This window comes from Balaenoptera borealis (assembly GCF_965194805.1).
Source record: "Balaenoptera borealis genome assembly, chromosome: 7".
NCBI lineage: Eukaryota > Metazoa > Chordata > Mammalia > Artiodactyla > Balaenopteridae > Balaenoptera > Balaenoptera borealis.
Window position 1 is genome coordinate 79352286 of NC_138864.1, and position 25787 is coordinate 79378072.

General features: G+C 42.3%; 1 long non-coding RNA gene across 9 annotated transcripts in view; it reads left to right on the top strand.

Moving 5' to 3' along the window:
• LOC309631789 overlaps positions 1–25787 on the top strand; it is a 274990-nt gene that overhangs the window by 46430 nt on the left and 202773 nt on the right. For 5 of the 9 annotated variants that reach the window (XR_014246528.1, XR_014246529.1, XR_014246530.1 and 2 more), the window contains exon 1: positions 1–25571. This exon is cut by the window's left edge and continues 46430 nt beyond it. This is a non-coding gene — a long non-coding RNA (uncharacterized lncRNA). The remainder of the gene's footprint in view (positions 25572–25787) is intronic. The other 4 variants (XR_014246534.1, XR_014246536.1, XR_014246533.1 and 1 more) reach the window with 3 other exon arrangements.

The following is a 25787-nucleotide window of genomic DNA, read 5'->3' on the forward strand; positions in this document are numbered from 1 at the left end:
GCCTGATATGATTTCAATTTTCTTAAATTTACTGAGGCTTGGTTTGTGACCCAAGATGTGATCTATCCTGGAGAATTTTCCATGCACACTTGAGAAGAAAGTGTAATCTGCTGTTTTTGGATGGAATGTCCTATAAATATCAATTAAATCTGTCTGGTCTATTGTGTCATATAAAGCTTCTGTTTCCTTATTTATTTCCTTTTGGATGATCTGTCCATTGGTGTAAGTGAGGTGTTAAAGTCCCCCACTATTATTGTGTTACTGTTGATTTCCTCTTTTATAGCTGTTAGCAATTGCCTTATGTTTTGAGGTGCTCCTGTGTTGGGTGCATATATATTTATAATTGTTATATCTTCTTCTTGGATTGATCCCTTGATCATTATGTAGTGTCCTTCCTTGTCTCTTGTAACATTCTTTATTTTAAAGTCTATTTTATCTGATATGAGTACTGCTAATCCAGCTTTCTTTTGATTTCCATTTGCATGGAATATCTTTTTCCATCCCCCCACGTTCAGTCTGTATGTGTCCCTAGGTCTGAAGTGGGTTTCTTTTAGACAACATATATATGGGTCTTGTTTTTGTATCCATTCAGCAAGCCTGAGTCTTTTGGTTGGAGCATTTAATCCATTCACGTTTAAGGTAATTATCAATATGTATGTTCCTGTGACCATTTTCTTAATTGTTTTGGGTTTGTTTTTATAGGTCCTTTTCTTCTCTTGTGTTTCGCACTTAGAGAAGTTCCTTTAGCATTTGTAGAGCTGGTTTGGTGGTGCTGAATTCTCTTAGCTTTTGCTTGTCTGTAAAGCTTTTAATTTCTCCATCGAATCTGAATGAGATCCTTGCCGGGTAGAGTAATCTTAGTTGTAGGTTCTTCCCTTTCATCACTTTAAGTATATCATGCCACTCCTTTCTGGCTTGTAGAGTTTCTGCTGAGAAATCAGCTGTTAACCTTATGGGAGTTCCCTTGTATATTATTTGTCGTTTTTCCCTTGCTGCTTTCAATAACTTTTCTTTGTCTTTAATTTTTGCCAATTTGATTACTGTGTGTCTCGGTGTGTTTCTCCTTGGGTTTATCCTGTAAGGGGCTCGCTGTGCTTCCTGAACTTGGGTGGCTATTTCCTTTCCCGTGTTAGGGAAGTTTTCGACTATAATCTCTTCAAATATTTTCTCGGGTCCTTTCTCTCTCTCTGCTCCTTCTGGGACCCCTATAATGCGATTGTTGTTGTGTTTAATGTTGTCCCAGAGGTCTCTTAGGCTGTCTTCATTTCTTTTCATTCTTCTTTCTTTATTCTGTTCTGCAGCAGTGAATTCCACCATTCTGTCTTCCAGGTCACTTATCCGGTCTTCTGCCTCAGTTATTCTGCTATTGATTCCTTCTAGTGGAGTTTTCATTTCAGTTATTGTATTGTTCATCTCTGTTTGTTTGTTCTTTAATTCTTCTAGGTCTTTGTTAAACATTTCTTGCATCTTCTTGATCTTTGTCTCTATTCTTTTTCCGAGGTCCTGGATTATCTTCACTATCATTATTCTGAATTCTTTTCCTGGAAGGTTGCCTATTTCCACTTCGTTTAGATGTTTTTCTGGGGTTTTATCTTGTTCCTTCATCTGGTACATAGCCCTCTGCCTTTTTATCTTGTCTGTCTTTCTTTGAATGTGGTTTTTGTTCCACAGGCTGCAGGATTATAGTTCTTTTTGCTTCTGCTGTCTGCCCTCTGGTGGGTGGGGCTATCTAAGAGGCTTGTGTAAGTTTCCTGATGGGAGGGACTGGTGGTGGGTAGAGCTGACCGTGTCTCTGGTGGGCAGAGCTCAGTAAAACTTTAATCCACTTGACTGTTGATGGGTGGGGCTGGGTTCCCTCCCTGTTGGTTGTTTGCCCTGAGGCAACCCAACACTGGAGCCTACCTGTGCTCTTTGGTGAGGCTAATGACAGACTCTGGGAGGGCTCATGCCAAGGAGTACTTCCCAGAACTTCTGCTGCCAGTGTCCTTGTCCCCAAGGTGAGACACAGCCACCCCCCCGCCTCTGCAGGAGACCCTCCAACACTAGCAGGTAGGTCTGGTTCCGTCTTCCCTGGGGTCACTGCTCCTTCCCCTTGGTCCCCATGCGCACACTACTTTGTGTGTGCCTTCCAAGAGTGGGGTCTCTGTTTCCCCCAGTCCTGTCGAAGTCCTGCAATCAAATCCCACTAGGCTTCAAAGTCTGATTCTCTAGGAATTCCTCCTCCTGTTGCCGGACCCCCAGGTTGGGAAACCTGACGTGGGGCTCAGAGCCTTCACTCCAGTCGGTGGACTTCTGTGATATAAGTGTTCTCCAGTCTGTGAGTCACCCACCCAGCAGTTATGGGATTTGATTTTACTGTGATTGCACCCCTCCTACTTTCTCATTGTGGCTTCTCCTTTGTCTTTGGATGTGGGGTATCTTTTTTGGTGAGTTTCAGTGTCTTCCTGTCGATGATTGTCCAGCAACTAGTTGTGATTCTGGTGTTCTCACAAGAGGGAGTGAAAGCACATCCTTCTACTCCGCCATCTTGGTTCCTCTCCGGTGATTTCTTTAACGTTTACATCTGCTCATGGAGTGAAATTATCATGTGGGAGCAACTGCTAGGAACTCCAGCTCTTTCCTTCAGTTAATCTGATACCTAGAAAAAGATTAAACTAACTGTTGAACTGCCCCAGAGAACTTACAGGGAAAGTACAAAGAGCTTGATTTGGAACGCTTTTGCTCAACTTTTAAAATTATAGCAATAATTATAATGCTGATTAGCATTTATTAATTTGGCTGCTACTCTAAATGCTAATGCTTTATATACACTATTCCATTGATTCTGACAACATATGTATGAGGGAAATAATATCTCTTTTATTATATAAATGCACATATGTATTATAGAATAATATTATTAGATGAAAAAACTAAGGCTTAGAAGATTAAATGGCTTTCAGTGGCCCACACAGCTCTTTCAAATCTAAGTCCATCTGACTTTGGAGCATTCACTAACAGTGATTATATCATAGGATGTAGGGCCTTACTCTTCAAAAAATGTAGAGAAATATGAAAATGTGAACTGTACCCTAGCAAATGTAAGTAAAAAGTTACCTTCAAACTAACAATTCATTGTGCATATATGTTCATCAGTCACTACTTTCCATTTAATATTAAAAGTATTTTTACAGTAATAGGAAAGGAAACTAAAATGATATTTTTTGTGTTTCAAGTAGATAAAAGGGGGCAATGGTTGAATCCATTTGGATTCCATTCTGCAGCCAAGCCGGTACAGAAATGAGGCTGTAATATAAATGAATCTACCCTTGTACTAGAGGGAAACATATATAGTCTTTAAAGTTATTCAATTTATATTGCTACTCAGTTGTTAAAATGTTGGTGAATGTAGCATGTATATAAATATGACACCAATGACAGCTATAAAGATAAAACTTTTACATTGTAACTTCTCAAGTTAAACACACAAGACTAAATTTGGGGAATAAATCATGATAACGGGTAGCCACTACATTTATATGAAAATGAATAAATGTCTTATACTATCAGCTTATTAACCTATAATGAGTAGATACTTTATCATCACTTAGTAGATTTTTTGAAATACCTTGGCACAGTTGTGTTATAGATAACGCAGACTCATCTAGTTGCTAAGAAATTAATTTTATTACCTAAGAAATTGATTTTCTCTGCACTCAATAGTAGATTGGACTGAAAGAATGCATGACTGATCCAACACATTAGCCAGCTATGTGACAAACCCAGGGGGAGTATGCTCAGTTATAGTCTTCCTTTCTCTGGAGGAGATAAGGAGGGATAAAGATCATACATAGGCAGGGAGGGAGATTAAAGGCAATAAGAGCCCTCAGGGCACAGTGATGAGGCACCTCCAGGAGCAAGTTCCCAGGATTCTTCCATCTAATAGATGTTATGGGAATGCTTCCTATATAGGGCAGGAGGGGAGGGACCCACAGGCAGCCCCTCATATGGTATCTTGTGGTCAGCCATTTCTGCAGTGTGAAATGAGGGTCAGCACAAGATCCTTTGGCCCCATGTTTGCCACTATGACATACCCTGTTGCTTGATGGTCCCATTATTTTGGTTTTGCCTAGAGATGAAGGTTTTGATATCAGGAAGCTCTAAAGTGCAAACACAGAGCTTTGGAAATAAAAAGATTGTTCAAAGAGTGACCCCAGGACATTCTCTGGGTTGCATGGCAACAAGCTAGCTGAGACAGTGAGTCCCCTTCCCTCTAGCTGGAGAGGCTGCTCCCCAACTTCACTTTCAAAGAACAGGACCCAAGATCTCCAAGTGTGGGGCAGCTGGTACTGTTCAGCATCCTCTAAAATCTAGTACCCCAGCATGACTGGCACCTGAGCCTAACGTTTCCTGTGCAAGAACTCTCATATTCACCCTGGTAAAAGGAAGAACAACAGAGAGGGTGGTCCTGCTCCTGGAGCGTAGCCCCCAGGACACCCAGCCCACATCTCTGCAAGGGGCTAAGAGAGTAAGGGATACCTGCCTCTGCCGTCTCTTCTGTCCACACATTCCAGGCAGGTTTTCCTCTTTCCACTCAGAGCCAAATTCATGCCCCCCATACCCACCTCAATCAAATTTATAGGGCTTTATGGCACATATTCTGTGTATCTCTTCCTACCCATATTTCCCCTCATATCCTTTAATCCTATAATCTTTACATCAGTTTTGGAATGCAATGGGGTAAAAATGAACAAAACACAAAAGTTTCATTTTCATAGATATATAAGAAGAGTCTCTCATCACGTTTCTGGGGAAAGGAAAAGCCTCCACCTCAACCTCCCAAGTACTTCTAGCCGCATTAGAGCCTGGTGGATGCAGGGAGGGAAGGGCTGCTGTGCTGGGTGCCAGGAGAATCAGAACAGCACGTTCCAGAGAAGAGCCTTGTACCTCTTGAGAAACACATGAGCAGGAGCCATGCTGCATTCCCATGCACAACAGTCCCTGGCACATAGTAGGTGCCCAATAAAAATTTGATGAATGACTTGAATGCCTTACATAGGAAGAGCCTACTCCGTGAAATGCAAAGGAACACAGTGCAGAAGGAATCCTGGCTTCCCCTGGACCCTTTCTCATCTCCACTTACGCTCACGAGTTCCCCTGGAGATGCTGCAACTTAGTTACCTGAAACAACAACAGGCCTGGCCTCCCAGGGAATGACGACTAAATGAGCAAGTTGTGAGATTGTAAACCGTTAACCAAAAGGTTGGTCTATAACCCCTTCAGTCATCTGCAGATCCATGAGGGTGATTAATTGGAACCAACCGACCACGTCTGAATTGTTTTTTCATGTCAGATTTGGAGGTAGCCCCACCTCCTGCCATTGAAAATCATAGCCAGAAGGCCTTTTTCAGAAGGCATCCTGTCTGTGTTACCCTGAGATGCTGAAGGAAGGCTGAGAAAATGAGCCCCGACTCTTTGCCAGCTGACTTCCAACATATTCAATCTCAGCTCGCTGGGGTCGGCAGGATTTAGCAGCTGAAGTGCAGTCAGAGGTCACTGCACATCAGCAATCTCTGCACAGAGACCTTCCAGGCTGGCTGCTCCTGGCAATCCATCCACATCCATCCAAACGGATATGCAGACAATGTGAACGACATCTCCCGCTGCCCTTTAAAATGCTTTGGTTACCAGAGCTCTCAGCATCCCCATCTTAAGCCACTCAGGTACACACAAGTCCGTCAGCAGTTCCAATTAGGGCATCAGAAAAGAAATGAGTAAGACTTCTCCCAGATGGCTCTAGTGTGAGAAGTGAACGGCATGGATCTCACTAACAGATTTTCCCCCATCTTGGGATGAGGAGCCAGACAGGCACAAAGTGCCCATTAAAGGGCGAGCTGGCCTTACAACTCCCTGCCTTCTCATCAAGACAATTTGGCCACACATTGCTCTGGAGTCACTTTGCTTGCTGAGCTCCCAGCCTTTATTTTATCACCACCAGCAAACAAGGCCTGTGGCGAGCCAGAGAAATTATCTGCAGGCTGTGATCCGAATTCTGCTATTTCCCCCTGAGTCCTCCACTTTGCAAAGATTTTCTGGGAGGTGATGCCCAGAGAAGATTTGAGCAACCATGCCAATTAGCACTGACCTTCAGCCGCAGGAATGAAGAGGAGTAATGCTATGGGTGAAGGGAAAAATCGCTTATCAGAACGGAAAACACATCTTGCAGCACAAATGGTGCCATTAGTACTCATATAAATAGAAACTTTACACCTTGGTACGAAAGAGTAGAGAGAAGAGGTCCCCAGATGGTGAGTCAAGCCCTATCCCTAATTTATTTACCAGGGTCATGCCTCCCCAACCCTTTTAGAGGAAGGAGGGACAAAAAGGAAATACAATAAATATTGGCAAGAGTATTAGCTAGCCATTCTGAATAACAAACCTTCTAAAATGTTGTAGTTTAACCAACAACCATTAATGATCTTTCCCAAGCCTAAGGGTTGGGTAAGTGATTCTGCTGGTGGTCAGGGTTTGGCACACCTCAGCTGGACTTGGTAATGCTTCTGCCGTCAACTGCCGGGCTGGCTGGGGCCGGGGGGGATGGGGTGCTGTTCTAGAATGGCCTCAGAGGGGATGACTTGGCAATCTTCCACTTGGTTTCTCTTCTTGCAGCCCAGGCTTGTCCTCACGACAGAGGCAAGGTTCCAGCAGGGAACTGAGGGCTAGGCTTGGAACCTGCATGCCAGCACCTCCAATGATTTCTAATGGCCAAAGAGAGGCACGTGGCCAAGCCATATCAAGGGGTAGGGAATTACATCCAGCCTCTTCATGCCACAGCTCACATGGCAAAGGGCATGACTACAGAGACAGGTGGAGAATTGGGGCCGTCAGGGTAACTCTTTTGCCATGATGGGAGAAGGCAATGAAAGAAAGAATTCGGGGAAAAGGAGAAATAGCTCCAAGGTGTTTAAAAGAATGGAATTGCATCTAACTCCCGCTGCCCTTCTTTCTCCTTTGCCCATGCCGTCTCTTCATCCGTCTCCTCAAGCATTGGAAGGTTTAATGCATATTTGCCTAGGAAAAATTTGACCAGGTCTCATGACCTGGGTTATCATCCAGCTCCTCTCTGAGAAATGCTGTTGGCTTCCCCCAGGCACAGGGCACATATCTCAGCAGGCAACATTGAAGCCAAACAAGAGTCAGAAAGTCCCCTGGGGCAAAGAGGGATCTCTGACCTGCGGAGGATACTCAGGCCACTTTTAGGGAGGAGTGGGAGGGCGAGGGGGAGAATCTTAGCATCACCCCGTGAGATCTGACCCCTGCCTACCTGTTCTGCATCATCATTTGCCATTTCCTCTCATAGGCACCTGCCACCTGGCAGGCTGCATTACCTTCAGTTCCTGAAATATGCTGTGAAAACAGCTCCACATCTGCACACACACTCTTGTCTAGAACAACTCTACCCACCCAGATGTCTCTACTTCACCCTCCAAGTTTCAGTGTGAAGGTCATACCTAGAAGTGCTTCTCCTCTGTGTTTCCAGAACTTACCTCAACCAGAGCACTCATCACTCTATTGTAATTGCTGACTCTTCTGTATTCCTTATGATTTTGTCAGTTTCTTTAGAGCTGACAAAAAAAGTTTTAGTCCTCATAACTCCCAAGGTGAACCAAGCCTTTAGTCTCCATATTCCCAAGGTGAACCAAGCCTTTAGTTTCCATATTCCCAGGGCTTAATTCAGAGCCCACAACATAGAAGTGCTTAATAAACACAGCTTCACTTTCTCCTCAGGAAACAATATAACCTCTATTTATGGAGCAAATGCAGGTTTGTAAAAGACTTAATTTACTTTCCCTGTGCCTCTGCAGCAGAGCTGACTTGTCTCATTCCAGCTTTGTAGTTGACTTGGGCAAATTTTAACTAATTTGCCTAAAATCAACTAGCTCCTAAGTGACAAAGCAAGAACTGAAATCTCCGTCTTCTAAATCTTAGCCCAGTGTTCTTTCTTTTTAACCCCAGGTTTAAAATGTATTTACTTAACTTCTAATGTCCGTACTTCACTCCAGAAGAGAATTTATTCAGCAGACATTTAAGCATCAACCATATATTGGGCACTGTTCTTCAAGCTAAGAATATAGTCATACATAAGACAGAGCAAGTGGGGGTTAGACAATAAACAGTATTTAATTTAATTATTTACAATGAGATACCTAGCATTTACTATGTGCCAGGCACTATTTTGTATGTTTTTCATTTACAGATGCAGAGATTGAAGCACAGAGAAGTGAAATCACTTGTCCAAGGTCACACAACTGGTAAGTGGAAAAGCTGGAATACGAACGCAATCTGCTTTCCGAGTCTGTGCTCATAACCACTCCTCCAGTCTGCCTGATATAAAATTTTCTATAATGTTAGGTCATGATAAAGATTCTAAAATAAGAAAAGCAGGGTAGGAGGCAAAAGGAATAGGGGATGCTGCTTTAGACATGGTGAACAGAAGCAGCCTATCTGAAGAGGTGGCACTGGAACAGAGGCCTGAATGAAGGGAGGGGTGAGCCTTGATGGGGAAGAGCATGGCAGGAAGAGGGAACAGCAAGTGCAAAAGCTCTGAGATAAAACAGTGCTTGGTGAGTGTAAGGAACAGCAGCGGCCAGTGTGAACAAGGGGAAAGGTGATGGAGGATGCGTTTAGAGGGGTGATCAGGGGCAACATGAGAGGGGTTGGTTTTTGCCATACTAAAGAGTTGGGATTTATTTTAGTATGACTTATGGTAGCTTACATAATTACAAATGATACAAAGAATAAAACAAAATCAGATAAGTGAGAAAAAGATTGGGGATTGGGATAAAGTTAGAAAAAATTAAGCAAGGGTAAGGTTAGATATAAAATTTAGACCTTACATTTTGGTGGCGTATGTAGATCATACACTTTGCCACCAGCATCAGTCTGCAAATTTGAGCTTGAACTTCCTTGTGGCCATTGCAAGAGGGAAATATGGGCCAGTCCATGCTTCTTAGTATCAAAAGATAAAAAGAAAGGTGTTTAGAAGCACACCTATTCCTAGTACTGAGACCTTAGGGAATTCTCTAGCTGACAGAGAAAGTGAGTTGGAATCCTGAATTGATCAAAAGAAAAATCAAGGCATTTTGTAACTAAAAAGAGGTATTTTATAACTACACTGAGATGTACAAAATTTGAATGGTTTACCCATGGTGGAAACATCAAAACTGAATATTAAAATCATCCTGTGTTTCTTTATATACAGAAGTTTCAGTCCACACAATTTACAAAGACCACGTTTTGAGGCTCAGATCATGTCCATGATAGTAAAGTGGTTAATCTAGGAAATGGTTGATTCATTGGTTTAGGCCGATGCAAAGGTTGGGGTGGCAGGCCAGTGATGGTTGAGAAAAAGAAACGGACCACACTGTAGCCCTATAGAGGCCAGGTAAGGACACGGTGTTTCTCATTTCTAGCATATGAGGAGAGAGGGGAATCTGCTCTTTTACTGTATTCTCTTGACAATCATTACTGAAAGCCAACTTTTTTTCTGCTTAGTAAAAAATGGAGAGAACAGGCAGATTGGTTGACAAGGCCATGAGGGGGACGTTTCTCCACTAACCTGTGGGCTCGTTAATACTCATAACAGCTCCTGTGCTTTGGGCGTTTACTCCATTCAGACCGGCTTGATTTCTTTCCATGCATTCCTAAGTAAAGCTCTTTACCTTCTGGAGGCAGGCACTTGATAGGATTTAACGGGACGAGGAGCCTCACAAGCCTTGGGTGATGTGCCTTTATTAAGTCCCAAAGTTTTGACGACATGACAGAGAGAACATTTGAAAGCCATGCAAATTGTTCAGGCTATTCATGAACTACATTACAAATTGTAACACCAGAGCCCTAATGGTCTCTAGTGACTAAAGAAAGGCCAGGGCTGAGGATGGAGAACCTGGCATCATGCACAGAGGCTACTGTTGATGACTGCTCCAAGGAAGAGAGGAAGAGAAAGGAACCCGGGGCCGTGAATAAACCCACACTCTTGATGCAGTCCTCTTCAGGCCCCTTCTGATTCTTTGCATTGCCTCAGTCTTTGGTTTCCCTTCATACATTCTTTCTCTTGTCAGAGAGGAGAGGAACTGAGAAAACACCTTTGGGTTTGTTGTTAAAAAGTCACGGAGCCTTTCTTAAGGGCAATCTCAGTAGCAGGAGAGGCGGGAACCAGACGCAGAGAAAGCCGGTGGCGAGGAGGTGGAGGTGGGGAGGACTCACCCAGAAAGTGGCAGAGATGGGAAGGAGAGAAATCACATGGTGGGTTAAAGATGCAGTGGGGTCCAGAGCTATGCTCTTTCCAAAATAGAGGAGATCTGCTGTGCGCGGACAAAAGGAAGAGTTCCAGAGGATAAATGAAGGACCAAGGTTGGAGTCAAGAAGGAATGAACAGGAATTAGCCTTATGTTTATCCTCGGAAGAGAAACAAGACACTTCTGAGACAGGTTCAATAGAAGAGGACACAAGAGCTGTTATTTTGAGGAGAAAGGAACTCTTGTTGTCCATGCAGCCTCATTCTTCTCAGGAAAAATAGGAGTGTGGTTGTGTGTGTGTGTGTGTCGGCGGGGGGTGTTCACCTACCAAGAATGAGGGAGGGGAGATATGACTAGGGACTAGGGCTGGGGGGGAAATGGAAAAATGCTGAGATGGCTTCTGTCACATTGCACAGAGCTCTTAGGAAAGGGCTGGATGAGAAGCAGCTTCTCAGTACAGATGTCTGGAGGTATCTTGGTACTGTTGAGAAATAAAGAATAAAACTCAACGCTGGCTGGGTCTAGAAACAAACAGATTTTCTCTGCTGAGGACTCAGGTGTGAGGGGAGTGAGGGGGAAGAAAAGGCCTTAGCAGATTTGGGAAAGATCTCAACAAATACTAGCTCCAGTCAAAAGCAACAACAAGGAAAGTAAGTTTCTAAACCTTCTAGCTATATTCAAGTATATAATGCATTTTCCTCCAAATAATTGATTTACTCTTCCATAAATATATCATTTCTCACTCTATTTCTTCTTTCCATTCTCCTGCATTTATTAAGTACCGTTGGACCGTGAACTGCACCAGAGACTATTTCTAATAATACTCCTGCATGTGTAGGGCACTTTCTTTCCTATTCACTTTCTCATTTCATCCTCTTGAAACCCCTAACAGGACAGTAGGAAGGGCAGTTGTGTCCATCTCATTTTAGATGAGGAAAGAGACTAAAGACAGTCTCAGGAAAGTGACTTCTAGCCCTCCAGTTCCCTACATGCTCCCCTAGCCCTGGCTGTCCCCTTCACAGCTCTATCACGTCATAATTATTTATTTGTGTAATTATTTACTTAAAGTCTGTCTTCCCTGCTGGGTTGTAGCTCCATGAGAGCAGACTAGGGGTCTTGTTCACTATCATTTTCCTAATGGATCCTGTTATCACTGAATCTTCAATGTCTAGACTCGTAGTAGATAATCAGTAGATTTGCTGTTGGAGGGTCCCCCTAATCTTTCTTGAACAAATCCTTTTCTTTAAAGATATTTTACAACTAAAAGACCCTTATAAAGCTATATGAATTGAGATTCTTGAGCTTTTACATTTTCCCCGATATTTTACAGTGGTGTCGCTTAAACTTAATTTAACAGCATATCTGACATGTAGCAGATGGTCAATAATTTTTGCTGTGGTTCAAGAGTGATTATATCTGTGAAAAGAGCCAGAACCTGAGCCTCGTGCCCTGACTCAAGTTTGCATTTGTCCTACTTTTCTCTGCTTCCGCAGTATAACTAGAACAGTCCTGGAACATAGCAGACAACCAATAGATAGCTATTTAATGAATCAATGAACTAGTATCACTTGATACAGAATTAATGTCTGTGCAATTAATTGTTTGCTGGTTCATTGTGTTTGAGTATCTACCAGTGACACCTGCGATTTTTAAACTCCATTGTTATTTAGCCAAGAATGATTTTGTTTGCAGTAGAAAAATAGGAAATGGACATAGGCAATAATAAAATGGAACCAGAGAGCTGAGAAGTGCTTCTCCCACCAGGGACATCATTAACCCGAGGGAGAGGACTTCAGTTATCTTTGTTTACCTCTTTGATATTAGAGAAATAAGATAATGAATGTCTTTTTAAAAATTATATAGCAAGCAATGGATTATTGCTCAGCTGAAAACAATCACTAGACTAAACTTTTAAGACTTGCCACACTTTCCCCAGTTGGCCTAACTTTGCCCCTACTAACTTCCCGGCCTCAATTTCCCCATCTGCAGAATGGGATGCTAGTGTCTGCATTACCTGCCTCTCTGACTCAAATAAGATGGATGTTTAGTAAAAGCCATGTTTTACCAAGCTTGGTGGCAACTCAAAGGATGACTTGTTAACTGAAAATTTCCTTATGGCAGAGAATCATAGAAAAGGATAAATATATACCACAGGCATTTTATCTAAGTGTATATATCTAAAACATAGACCTGTATCTTCAATGACCAAGCTTTTCTCTAGGACATAGGTCTCTTCTTCCAGTATGGATTTGCCAGTAGGATGTTCCCATGGTCTTTATGGCTTGGATCCATTTCTTATAAAGAAGTTAAAACTTAAAGACCCTTGTAAAATGATATAAATTGAGAGTCCTGAATTTTTAAAACATTTTTCACCAGTATTTTACAGTGGTCTCACCCAAACTTAACCTGACAGATAGCACTTGTTTTGGCAACTCATTTTATGAAATCTTCCCAAATCATTCAATTCTATTTTTGTGGAAACAACTCTCTGCCTCTTCACATTCATAGCTCATCAGTTTTAAATTAATCAAGTTAAATTAGTATAAATACTAATATAAATTAAGTACAACTGCTAAAATTAAATTGAGAAATAACTGTAACTTGGTATACCACACAACAGATGGGAATAGAGGCACATGGCATTTTAGAGCAGTAGCTTTCAAACTATTTCAGTGCACATCCAGAGTAGGAAAGACATTTGCTGTTGCAGCCCCATAGACATGCACACACACACATGCGCGCGCACACACACACACACACACACTCACTCATACACATACAAAACACACATGCTCCTCAAACAAAAATTTCAGAAAATACACCTAACCTTGCCCTTATCATGTGTCATGTACTTTGATGTTTTTTCTTCTATTTTACCTATTGACTTGAAAAAAAATTCTGGATACAACCTTCTAAATTGTTTTCATGATGCACTCATGGATCTCAACATGGAGTTTGCAAAGACCCTGTCCTACAGAGTCAGTTTTAAACAAGAGTTTTGAGTATGATATGGTCCTCAGCCAGCACCTTGTATGAAGGAGATGGAGAGAGTCAGTGGGACTGGCAGGCAGGTAGAGTGGAGGTTGGCTAAGAGACTTTCTAGTGTGTATGGAAATGTGTTGTAAATGTGTGAGGAGCTCTGCCAGTGTGAGCCTTGGTTTTCCTCTAGAACAAGGCTCCCTGGTAATTGTTCTTAAACCCTGTGCTAGGTCCCCCAGGTGTCCTGTTAACTGGGTATGAGATGGATTTTCTGTGCCCCCCTCAGGGTAGTGGAAATCAATCCAAGTAGAAGTGGTGTGCTCTCAGCCAGTCCACAGAGAGACCAAGGATGGTGCTGGAGACAGTGCTGCCAGCTTTTTACCTGCCTGCACATCGCGCTCCTCCCCTTGAACATGGCAGTTCACGAGTGTATGTCACACGCTGAGACGACTGTCAGCTAGAGCAGGGCGACTCATGGACCACTAACCTTTAAACCTTTAACTCACTCATCAACCCTGATGGAATGATCATTCGGCTCTTTATATAGGAAAGCATGAAAGACTCCTCTGGGGTCTGGGATATAACCTGAAGACAAATAGAAATATTAGAAAGGAGAAAAGATAAGGAAATGATCCCAGGCTGCAATTGCCCATCCAAACCAGACATGAGCTGTCCAACTTCCAGAGAGTCGGAAGAGCTTTGAAGGAGCTTTATCAACTTGGGTTGCTATACGGACATAAGTACTTTGTATTCCTGATTTCATTCTTCGGGGATCTGAAAGAGCATATCCTGGAAAAGTTCACTGTCATCTCAATAAGGCTTTCAACACCTGGCAAAACACGGAGCCCATTGTCAGCCGAGGCCTCCCTGCCCCTTAATAACCAGATAAGGTGGGCTGGAAACTCCATTCTACTCTCTGGCCAGCCAAGGCCTTGCTTTCACATTTCTGTGACTTCTAAAGAGTTGGGGGATAATTATTTTGGATTTGAGGGCTTCTGCAGCTAATTGTTCAGTTACGTGCATCCGTACATGTGACCATATTGACCCAGATGTAGAATTGAGCCCTTCCTTAATCTCCACAGAGATCTGCTTTTGTGTTAGCGGGCACATCAAAAGCTGCGAGGAGGCAGAAATAGGGTTTCATTGCAGCAGGTGAACTGAATTATTAGGCAACCTATTTCTTATTTTACCCTCTTTCCTCAACCCTTGTCTTCTACCCACCCCCAGGCATTTTTTAAGGTCATCTTTATCCCCTATACTGCCTGTGGCCTCACATTATCTTCGAAGCCTCTCAGCGCCTTTCCACGCTCAGGAAACCTACGTATATTTCTCTCCCTCTGTTAATCAGAGCAGTTCTATTCTCTCTGACCCTTATCGCCAAGCTCAGCTCTGGTGTCCGCCTTCACAAATCCAAATCACATCCAGCATTCAATGGTGGAAGAAAAAGAGGGTAATTGCAATAAAAATACTTCATTTGAGAAAAGAAAAAAAAACCCCAACGTACAGTGGCCACCGTTTAAAACTGGTGATATGCTGGACAAGAGTGGCCATGCTGGAGTGGCTGCCCTGGCAGTGGAGTGGGCTCTAGAACAGTCGACCCGGCTGCCTCCAGCTCTGCTCTCTGGAAGGTTCTCTCCTGTACACTGTCCACCATGGCATCGTGTGAGAGGATTTGGGGGAAGAGGTCCCTTCCAGAGGCCGTGATCATTCCTATAGTTGCCCACTTCCTGTTAGTTTGGATTTGGGGCCTGCTCATCTTAGGGGTTGAGCAATTACAGGCATTTTAATGCCAAGCTGGGGTTTCTCTGGCAATTCCAGTTGCTTCAGACTATCTGCACATTATTTTGGCTACTAATGATCATAATACCTAACATATTTATACATTTATTGAGGGTTTTCTATGTTTAAGCAGTCTTCTAAGCTCTTTATATACACTGTCTTAACTGAATCTTTGAAAGAACCACATGAAGTAAATACTACTATTGCCCCTCTTTTGTAGGGAAGGAGATAGAGGCAGGGAGAACTTAAATAACTTGCCCAAAGTCACACAGCTAGTGACATTGGGATGGAATTCAGCTAAACTGACTGCAGAGCCCAAGCTTTTTAACACCTATGCCATGTTGCTGAACAACTGCTTGAGTTATGGTGACTTGAACACAGACCCAGATCTCAAAGCTTCTGTCCCTTAGCAGTGTGCCTCTGTGGTCTCATTTTGGCCTCTGCCTCTGAGGATGGCTAAACAATAGCCTAGGTGGGGAGGCACAGCCATCCGTCCCTCGTTCCCAGAAGTTGGTCCAGTACATGACTCAGCACACTGAAATTTGACAGTCACCCCCTTTGTCAGCTGGGAGCCCTCAATTAATCAGGGATCAGGATTTTCCCAGATCTTACTCTTATCTCCCCCTGAGTTTCCAGCAATTTTTTTCCCCTGCCTCTGCTGGCACTAACTGTGACGTGGGGAAGAGGATTTGACTTTGCCAAGCCTTCAAGCTCATGAATAGCTGACTTGCAGTCATCTAGCACTGCTGACCACAGGCTAACAAGGCCTCACCTAAGAAAGTTGTTTTTCCCCTGTCATGTCATGCTTTTAGATGGGTCAGCCTGTAGGAAAGCTTTTGTCTTTCTTGTCAGGCCATACTGAAGCCTGCAAGATATAATCCTAACACTTCCTACCAAGTCTGTGATCTGTGATAGAAATATGGTTTAAATCCCAAAATACAGTAGGCACATTGGCCAGGAAAGACTGAACTACACTATATTAACCAATGCCTCCAAAATCTCAGTGGCTGACAACTACTAAGGTTTGTTTCTTCTTCATGCTTCATGCCCCTTACTGGTCACCAGGGGGGCGCCCCACTTATCCAAACTGAGAAGTTCAGCCAGTATCTTGAACCCAGCATTGTGGGTTGCCATGATGAGAGCAAGGAGTGCTTCAGGAAAATCTTGTACCAACAGTTAAGTGCTCAATTTTGCTCAAAATGTATTGGTCAGAACAGGCAGGTCACATGACCCCACTCAATCACAGGAGCCATAAAATTAAATTCTAGCATACGTCTGGAAGGCAGAGAGCTGCAGCTGTTGGGTGAGGTACTAATGCCTGCAACAGTAAGCTTTGTCACCACATTACAGGTGTTACCGACCTTCTGGCCAGGAGAAAGGGAATCCTCGGCATTCCATCCCCCATCCTGACTTAACCAATTTCATGTTATGTTCATCCCTTGCAACTCCCCACCTCCAGGTGTTAATATCTGCAGTATTCAGGATTATTCTGGTTGCAAGCGACAGAAAACCACTTTAAATTGGCTTTTGAAAATGTGGAAATTTTTGTTTACATAATTAAGAAATCCAGAGCTGCATTGAGCTTTGGGACTAGCTGCAGCCAATAACCCAAATGATATCTTTAGGAGAGTGGCTTTCTCCATTTAATTTTTTTGGCTTTGCTCTTCTCTTTGTTGGTTTCATTCTCAAGAAAGATCCTTTATAGGGTGGCAAAAATGGGCACACATACCCCTAGGCTTATTTTCTAGCTATCTTTGTGGAGAGAATGTACTGATTTTCCAGTAGCATTAGCAGAAGTCACTGATCCAGCTTAGAACACATACATATCACCTGTCACTGTAGCCAAGGAAGTGTGGTGCCCTGATTGGAAGTTCTGAGTCATGTGTCCAACCCCAAGCCTAGAGGGAAGTGGGCTCCACCAGGACTTTATGGGCCAAGAACAGGGGAGGGACAGTTCCTGAGGAAAAGGAAATGACCTGGTCTAGAAGAAAAGAAAATGCATGACAGATGGGCCAAAACAATAGATATTCACTACAATTACATGTCATTTGTATCCCCATTTTCTGGTTGAGGATATTGAGACTTCGTAAGATTAAGTAACAAGTCCCAGATCTTGCAGTGTAGACCTGAAATTCAAACTCAAGTCTGATTGCAAATGACATTTGATTATTTGCTGTGCTCAGTTGCCTGCTATACATTCCTTTTACTAATCTAATAATCTGGAAAGTATGACAGAAATGTAGCATGAGCTTTTGTGAATGTTTAAATTAAAAAATGAGATCTACAGTACTTCTCAATATTTAGAAAATGTTGATGAAAAAGATGACTATAATATGATATGAAACCCCAAGCTATCTAAATCTTTCTACAAATAGAAAAAAAAAACCATGAATTTTTTTAAGTTCATGATCTCCTTTAGAAAAATTAAATGGTGAAAATGAGTTAATTGATAAATACAAATTCCTTTTTAGAAAGGACACAGATTTAATATAAAGTAATTGCCTCTTTATGACTAATTTATCTTAAGCCTGACTGCTTTCAAATTATATTTTGCCCTTATTCAGACCTTATCTAGGAAAATAAATGAACCTTTCATTCTGGAAGGAGATAGAATGGAGAACGCCCCATGAGGAGACAAAGAAGAAATAGTCTGAGTTCTTAAAAGATGAATTGAGATCCTTTTTTTTTTCTCCTCCTGGTTGGTGAGGAAGACATACATATCCCACTGCAGTAAATCCTGAGTCACTTATAACACAGTCCTTTCTAATGTAGATCTATTTGGAATGCCTTCCCCCAACCCCCCAGAGTCCACCACCGCTGTCTTGTCCGTCTGAGCCTCCCCTGGGAGTCTGATGTGCAGTCATCTGCTCCAGGGCCCATGGAGAGACCATTTTGGTTGCTGTCTGTTAAGACAGGGTGCAGCTTGCTTGGCTCCTAAAACTCCATTTTCATGCTGTGCATTTTCCTTTGAAGTAAAATATGTGACATTCTAGACCTTGGGCCCTTCTCCCCAGGAAAAGGGAAAGCAAACACTGAGACCATCGCTAACATCCTTCAAGGTCAAATAGCTCCAACGGAGGCCAAGAGGGTGGGGGCCAGGGGAAGCAGAATGTCTTGGTTATTTTACCTCTTTGCCTAAACAGTCCAAAGTTACTGGATAGTTGCCGATGAACCCCTTTGTATGTGTAGACCTAGAAAAATTTACATTTTCAATTGAATGGACTTGATTGTCTCATAAAATTGCATTGTACAAAATAGGGGCTAGATATGCAGCATTATCAAATTTGGGGAGCACATGGGTAAAATCTCTTTCCTTCCATTTGTGATAGCCTGAGTATTTCACAAACAGGAAGTTTAGGGACAGGTCTCAGAGGGGCAATAGATGGCATACCTTAGGCTGGGTATGTAGTTGTGGTAACCAGCATGGCCTTCATTGGTGGCCTTGACCAGAGCTATTTCTCCAGAGTAGTGGGGGTGAAATCCTGATTGCAGTGGATTCAAAAGAGAATGAGAGGAGCAGAAATGGACCCTTGAGTGTAGAGACTACTCTTTCAAGGAGTTTTGCTGTAACTGAGAGCAGAGAAATCTGATAATAGGTAGAGGGTAATCTGAGATCAAGAGCGTGTTCTTTGCTTTGTTGTACAGTGGAGAGATAATGGTACAGTTGCATGCTGATGGGAACAATTAGGTATAGAGAGAAGAGCTTGAGTAAAAAGAGGAGGTTCCTGGAGTTGTGTCCTTGAGTAGGAGAGAAGGAATAAGACCTAGTGCATGAGTGGAGGGATTGACCTTGGATAGTTCACTCATCCTAACCAGAGGGCACATGATACTGACAGTATTGGTGCAGAGAGATGGGAGGATATGGTGATAGGAGCCTGTGAAAATTCTCTTCAGATTGCTTCAATTTATTAGTGAAATAGAAAATAAGCTATTTATCTGAGGTGAGGATGAGGGAAGGGGCATTGGAATTTGAGGAGGGAGGAAAATATGAAAGATATGAAATAGTCATCTAGTTGAATGGCAGAATGAAAGACTTAGATGAACAACCCAAAGCAGCCTATTTCTGGATTTTTAGGTGATAAAGTTAAACATGACCCCACACGGACTCAAGCTGTCAGTACGAGCTTTGAATTCTGATTGGAATTGTCATGTGGTAATGAAATAATGCCTGACACACAGTGGGGGAAGGTCTACAGGTGGTGGATTTAACCTCACGGTCTTTCATTAGTCTATAAAACAAAAGTATTCTGAATTAAATAAGATAAAGACAGTCTCCCTAGACAAGGATAGACCTGAAATAGAACGCTTTGGAAGATGCATTAAGAAACATTTCAGGCTTGAAGAAAAATCACTGCAAGCGAAGAAGCCAAAAGATAATGCAGCTTCCAAAGGAGGAAACATAATCTAAATCAGAATGTTGTTTAAATGCTGGGGGAACAAAGCCCATCAAGAATATTTTTGCAGTATAATTTTGGAAATGCAGAACACATTAATATTTAAAGCAACATTTATAAATAAACTTTTAAATAGTGTTTTTGACCTGACTTGCTCACTCCCCTAGGATGGCATTCAGATGGTCTGCACTCCCTGAATTTGCACACCGAATGTTGTATGTATATGAGTATGTGCATATTTCTGGAAGTGAGCACATAGCTGTCATCGAATTCGCAAAATAGACTCTGATTCCAAAAGAATAATGACTTCCTTAAAAAAAAGAATGATCTACGTCAGAAACTTATTATAGAGGCAGAATATTTTACATCAAAAAATTTCTGAAATGAAGATTTAGAAACAGCTTGGAGTAGTAGGAAACACAATGGACCGGGATTCAAGAGTTTGGATTTTAGTTCTAGCTTTGCTTCTTTGCTTCTAATAAGCTGTCTGATAGTGGACAAATCTCCTCACTCATCAGGACATCAGCTTCCTCCCCTGTGAAATAAAGGAACTGGAATGCCTGATTGCTAAAATCTCTTCCGGTTCTAACAGGGTAAGATTCCATGAACGTGTACCACACTGCATCTTTTTTATTAATAAAAATGAGGAAGACTATCTTTATCTAAAATAAAGACTGTGGAAGGGCCTCATGGCCCCCTGGGTCTTCCTTTTCTTCTCCCAGTAAGTCACAATGACAAACCACCCCCTAAATAAAGAGAAAAAACAAGTTGATATCTAGAGGATGCCTTGGCTGAGACGGTAGCACTAAGTGATACTTGACACATTACCCTCTCAGGTGCTTACCAAGAACAGATTTCTCAATATTTACATCTAACATAACAAAATGACAGAGGGGGGTTATTTGTAATTCCAAGACTGAAGAACATGAAGAGACTGTGAGTAAGAGTATTTCCACATGAGAAACATTTGAGTTCCTCCTAATCTTAAGTCCTCTCCACAGTGCATATATTATTGCAACTTTCACTGACAGAGCAGTGAATTTGGTGATGGTGCTTGGATTGCTGTAAATTGTCTGCTGGGTTATCTGTTCCTACCATCTTAGAGCACACACACCTCAGTTACTATGGAAGCCAGCCTCCAAGATGGATCCCAATGATCCTTGTCTCCTCATATTTGCACCTTTATATAGTCCCCTCCCACAATGCATCAGGGTTTGATTGTGTGACCAATAAAATATAGCAGAAGTGAGAATACATGGCTTCCAAGACTAGTTCATAAAGGCACTGGAGTTTTTGCCTTGGTCTTTCGGATCACTCACACTGCAGGAAGCCATCTGCCATGTCATAAGGACACTCAGGCAGCTCTGTGGAGGATGAGATGACCATCAGGCTGTGACACGCCTGGTCACAGGTAGATTCATCAACCTCAGCCACTCAGTGACAGATTCAGTGAAGTCCTAGAGAATATCCATCCTAATGCCAGGAGGATACATGGGTTTTCCCTGCAACTAACCAAATGCCTCTTTGTGCAGGAAGATGTAGGGGAAGCCCTTGAGAAGAGGGAAAGTAATTATTCCAAAGAGGCTATTATTATTATCAGAAGAGACTGATGGAGCTTGAATTGAGAAGATCAAGTGTTTTCTACCATCAACAGGAATAGGGCCTCATAAACAAACACAGCACTCCACTGAAGGCAAGCCCATCACAGCTCTCGGTCTCATGTCTGTGAGGCTCTGAGTTTCCACTGCTGTGCCCCAACCTCCCACAGCTCTCAGTGCTCCAGATCTTTCCAGTTGGAACTGGAGGAGGGAAAGGATTATAAAGGGATTTTACTTTGGCGGCCAATGCACTGGTCCATGTTAGATATGTCACTGCCCCCATTCATGATCTAATCCAAAGCCACAGCCAAAGAGTAACCAAACAGCAAATGTGTTTGGGTTTTCACGGCAGCCACTGGGTGCTCTGTACCAGCCTTCTGAGCCAAGCCCCAGCTCTGCTGTTCACATGCTGGGTGACCCCTCATACTCTTGGCCTGGGTTTCCTCATTTTTAAAGTATGCTGGAGGTAATAGTGGGAGGGGGTGGCGGAAGATTTTGTTTCTGGTCATTTGTTTGTGTTGTTTGCTTTGTTTTTTGATCTGGGCATGGGGAAATGGGGGAGAGGATGGGACCAGATTAAATTCTCTCAAATGATTATCCAGCCATAAGACTCTTAAGGCTTTATGTTATAGCATTTTCTCGTGGGAATGCTGTAGCTTCCAGAGACCACTGCATAATCTACACTTTAATTACTTTATAAACATAACCTGAAGATGTTCAGCAAGTAGACCAAAGGCAGGAAAGCAGCCCCTTAAACTCGAGCCGCTGATGGTCTTCATGGTAGAACAATGAGGACATACCTTGTTTCTAAACTTAATTAACAAAACCCTTAACTATGGAAATAGGCAAAATTACTCCCTAATAGCTGGGCCCTAAGTAGCTAGTCTAATGTAGTCTCTCACAGGAAAGGCCAACAAATGAACCTAAGTGAGTATCCCAGCAGGTGGCCCGCCCTGCTAGGTCTTTCTGTACCCTACAATCTAGCCGTTGTAATAACAGCCAACCAAGCCCAGCACTCAGATCACAACCCAGTGCAAACAAACTCACAGACTGTCTAAATCTTCTAAAGAAATAAAGATGAATGAAAATCAACTGACTTCTTCAAACTTTAAATAGAGAGGTAGGTAGGGGAAGGAGCAAGATAAAATATTTTATCATTTGTGACCAAACGTAGTCATGTAGGAAAATATTTTTGCTATATCAGTGGCTAGGCTCGGTAGTGTAGTATCCGTTTTAACTTTTTTTTTGCCAGTTCTCCCAAAGGTAGTTTTATTTTGCTGAAAAGGCAAAGAAAGGGGTTAGAAAAATTAGCATTAATTAAACTTTATTTCCCTTGGCCACAGGCCACACAGTTCAAAGAAAGTGCAGCCTCTAGCCAAGTCCCCTCACAAGCAAACTTCAGAATGCATGGCTTAATTCATGTATATTTCATTTGTCCGATAAGAAAAAAGAGGAAAAGGGGGATAAGGATAGAAGCAGTAAGAAGGTGAACAGGAAGTATGTCTTCTGTTTGGCATCCTTTAGTTTTCTGCTTTTAGAGTAAACAAGTGGTGGGTGGGGCAGAGCAGGATATAAAATTATTTTCAACTATATAAAAACATATGCAGGTATGTAAATAAACAAATATAATATATTCAGTGAACAAAAGCTCCATTCAAAATGTTATCTTCTGACCCCTGCCTCACACATCTCTCCAAACTGCTTTGGAAATGGATCCAGATCTGATTGCTTCTCACCACTTCACCACTACCCTACAGTCCAAGCCACTATCATCTCTTCAGCAGAATATTTAAACAGCCTCCTAAACTGGTCTCTATGTGTCCTTCCAAGGATTTGTTCTCTAATAAGTCTGATCTGGCTCCCTCTCCTTCTATGACTTCACCTGCTATTCTCCCCTTCACTCCTTCTGTTCCAGCCATGAGCTTCTGTTCCTCAAACATGCTAAGCCTTCTCTCACCCCAGGGCCTTGGCACTTGATTCGCCTTTGCCCAGAACGCTCTTTCCCTGGGCTTGCTTCATGGCTTGTTTCCCTACTCTGTCAAGGCTCTACTGAATGCCTCAGGTTATCAGAGGTCTTTCCAGACCACTCTACATAAAATGGCAAATCTCCATCCAGTACTTTACAGCTCGCTTGCCCAGTTTTATTTATTTTGCCCATAGCACACGCTGCCACCCAACATACATCTACTTGTTTATTGTCAGAATCTCTCCCGTTAGAATTTACACTCCTTGAGGTACTGTTTTGTTTATTGCTGTTTCCCCACTGCCTACAACGATGCCTGGCATATAATTGACGTTCAATAAATATCAGTTGAATAAATAGATGAATGAATGGATAAATGACTAAATAAAACGCGTACATATGAGAGAAAGTGAGGGAAGGTGGGGGAGAATGAAGAGGAAGAGTACACAACCTCCAAATACATCTCTCTAAGGTAATAGTATAGGTGAACATCTCATGCTTTTCTCAATTTTCCTAAGTGTATAAAATAAAAATGCGTTACTTCTATAGTAAAAAAATAATTAATATTTATCTTAAAACAATTTTGTCACATTTAAGGTTTAGCTAAGGTTTGAGAACAGAAAGTAAAAATGTTTTTTTTTAAACCAATGTTTCACAGTTCTAGGAAGATAGACAAGTCAAATAGTAGGTAGGCTTCTTGAGATGAAGCCCCAGATTGTCTCAGTGTTCACCCACTGAGCTGTCCAAGCCAGACACACAGGCTCCTTGCCACCAGCTCCATCTCCCTCTGGGCTCCCGCAGTCACTGGTACCGTCTATCCTCTATGGCTGTCATTCTGTCCTTTCCAGTTCCTGCCTCCATCACCTCCATAAACATCCAGGAGTGATTTTCCTTCCTCGCTCACTTCCCACTCTAAACGTCAGTGAAATCTTCTCAGTTTTTCTTCCTGCATTTTTCTCCAATCTATCTCTTCTCGTCTCCCCACACTGTCGCCGCCTTAGGGCAGTTCTGGATCCTTTTTCCCACTAAATTCCTGCTTCCTCATTCTGCCCCCTGTGCCTAACCTCTCCTTCCCAGGCAGACTCCCTGCTGCTGCTGGAGCGGTTTCTCTATAACACAAATCAATTCATCGCATTATCCATACATCTAAAGTCCCTCCGTTCAGTACACAGGGCCTCTTCCAGACCTGACCCTGCCTGTCCCACTAGTCTTCCTCCTGCCTGGGCCCGTTGCCTTCATTTCAGCCCAGCCCAGCTCCAGCACTTGTGGCTCGTTGGCCCTGAGCATACCTGTCTGTCTTCTTGGAATGTCAATCCTTGTCCTCTCTAGGGGGCACCTACTCTTTAAAACTCACCTCTCTTGCCACCCTCTCTGGAGGATTCTCTCTGATTCCCATTGATCTAGATGCAATTCCTCTGGGTTCTCTGAGGAATGTGTGCTCTATTTTAGTCAGTGATTTACTCTTTGGAATCTTACATTGGACTGTTAGCCTCCTAAGGAAAGGGTCCAAGTCTCAGACTGAATTTTCATTTTTACATTTAACTCAGTGTTTCAAATCTTGTAGAAATTTAATCAATACTTGTAAGAGGAAAGGGCCAGAAGAGAAAGGGAAATCAGCTAGGTAATCAGCTAGATTAGGGATATAAATATGTTGAGGGAAAAGTCCGTAAGATCTTAAGATGTGCACACTAAATCTCCATTGGATGTTTGCAAACCTTGGACCTGAGATATTTAAAATGAATAACATATGATGGTTAAGAACAGACAGGCCACATGAATTTCAATTCCAGTTGAACCACTTAGTAGCTAACTGACCCCAAGCACATTACTTAACCAATCTGAGCCTCAGTTTTCTTATCTAATAAATGAGAAGACTAATATTGTCTCCCTGATAAAGCTGGTATGAGGTTAAATAGGGTAATTCACGTAAAGGACTCAGCACAGTGCCTGGAAGCAGTGAATGTTCAATAAATGTCATTCATGATAACGATGATGATAATCATTAGGAAACAAGACACTGAATGTTTTTAACAGAACAGTAAGAGGAGGCCCAATTATAAAACTATTCAATATGTCGAACTGGAATTGCAATGAATGGTATTTCAAAGGCCAGCCCCTAAATTAACATCATCATACGAGGGCCTGGGGATGCCAGCCGGCTGCTCTTTAGAGCATACAAGCCAGCATTACAAGAAAAGGCAGCAGGCTGTTAAATTTTTGCATGATAAAACAGCAGTTTCAAGACTGTGTATGCAGAATAGTTCCACAGGATGGCAATGTGTGTTACCTGAAACAAAGTGTTCCAGAATCAAATAAGATTTTGAGACTTTGTAAACCAAGTCCAACAGTGATATTTTTCTGCAAGACTCCTCTGAGCATCTCTGAGAAGGGGATGGCAGGATTCACCCACCGCTTTTAACCATAGCATCCTGCGTTTTTCAGATTACCTCCTGGGACTTTTCAAAAATGCCCCAATTAAAGGAAAGCTCCAAGGGTCTAGCATTTATCATCCCAGGACAACTGAGAAGAAGAAAGAGAAGGAAAGAAGAGAAAAGAAAAGAACAACAACCTTCAAATAATAGTAAGGGTGAATATTTTGTACTTTTCTCAGTTTTCCTAAATGTATAAAACTATGTTACTTCTATAATCAAAAAACCAGGTAACATTTATCTTAAAACAATTTTTTCAGATTTAAGATTTAGCTAAGATTTGAGAACAGAAAATGAAAGTAGACATTTTTTTAAAAAATCAGTGTTTCACAATTTTAGGAGGAGAAATATTCCTGTGCATTGTGAAC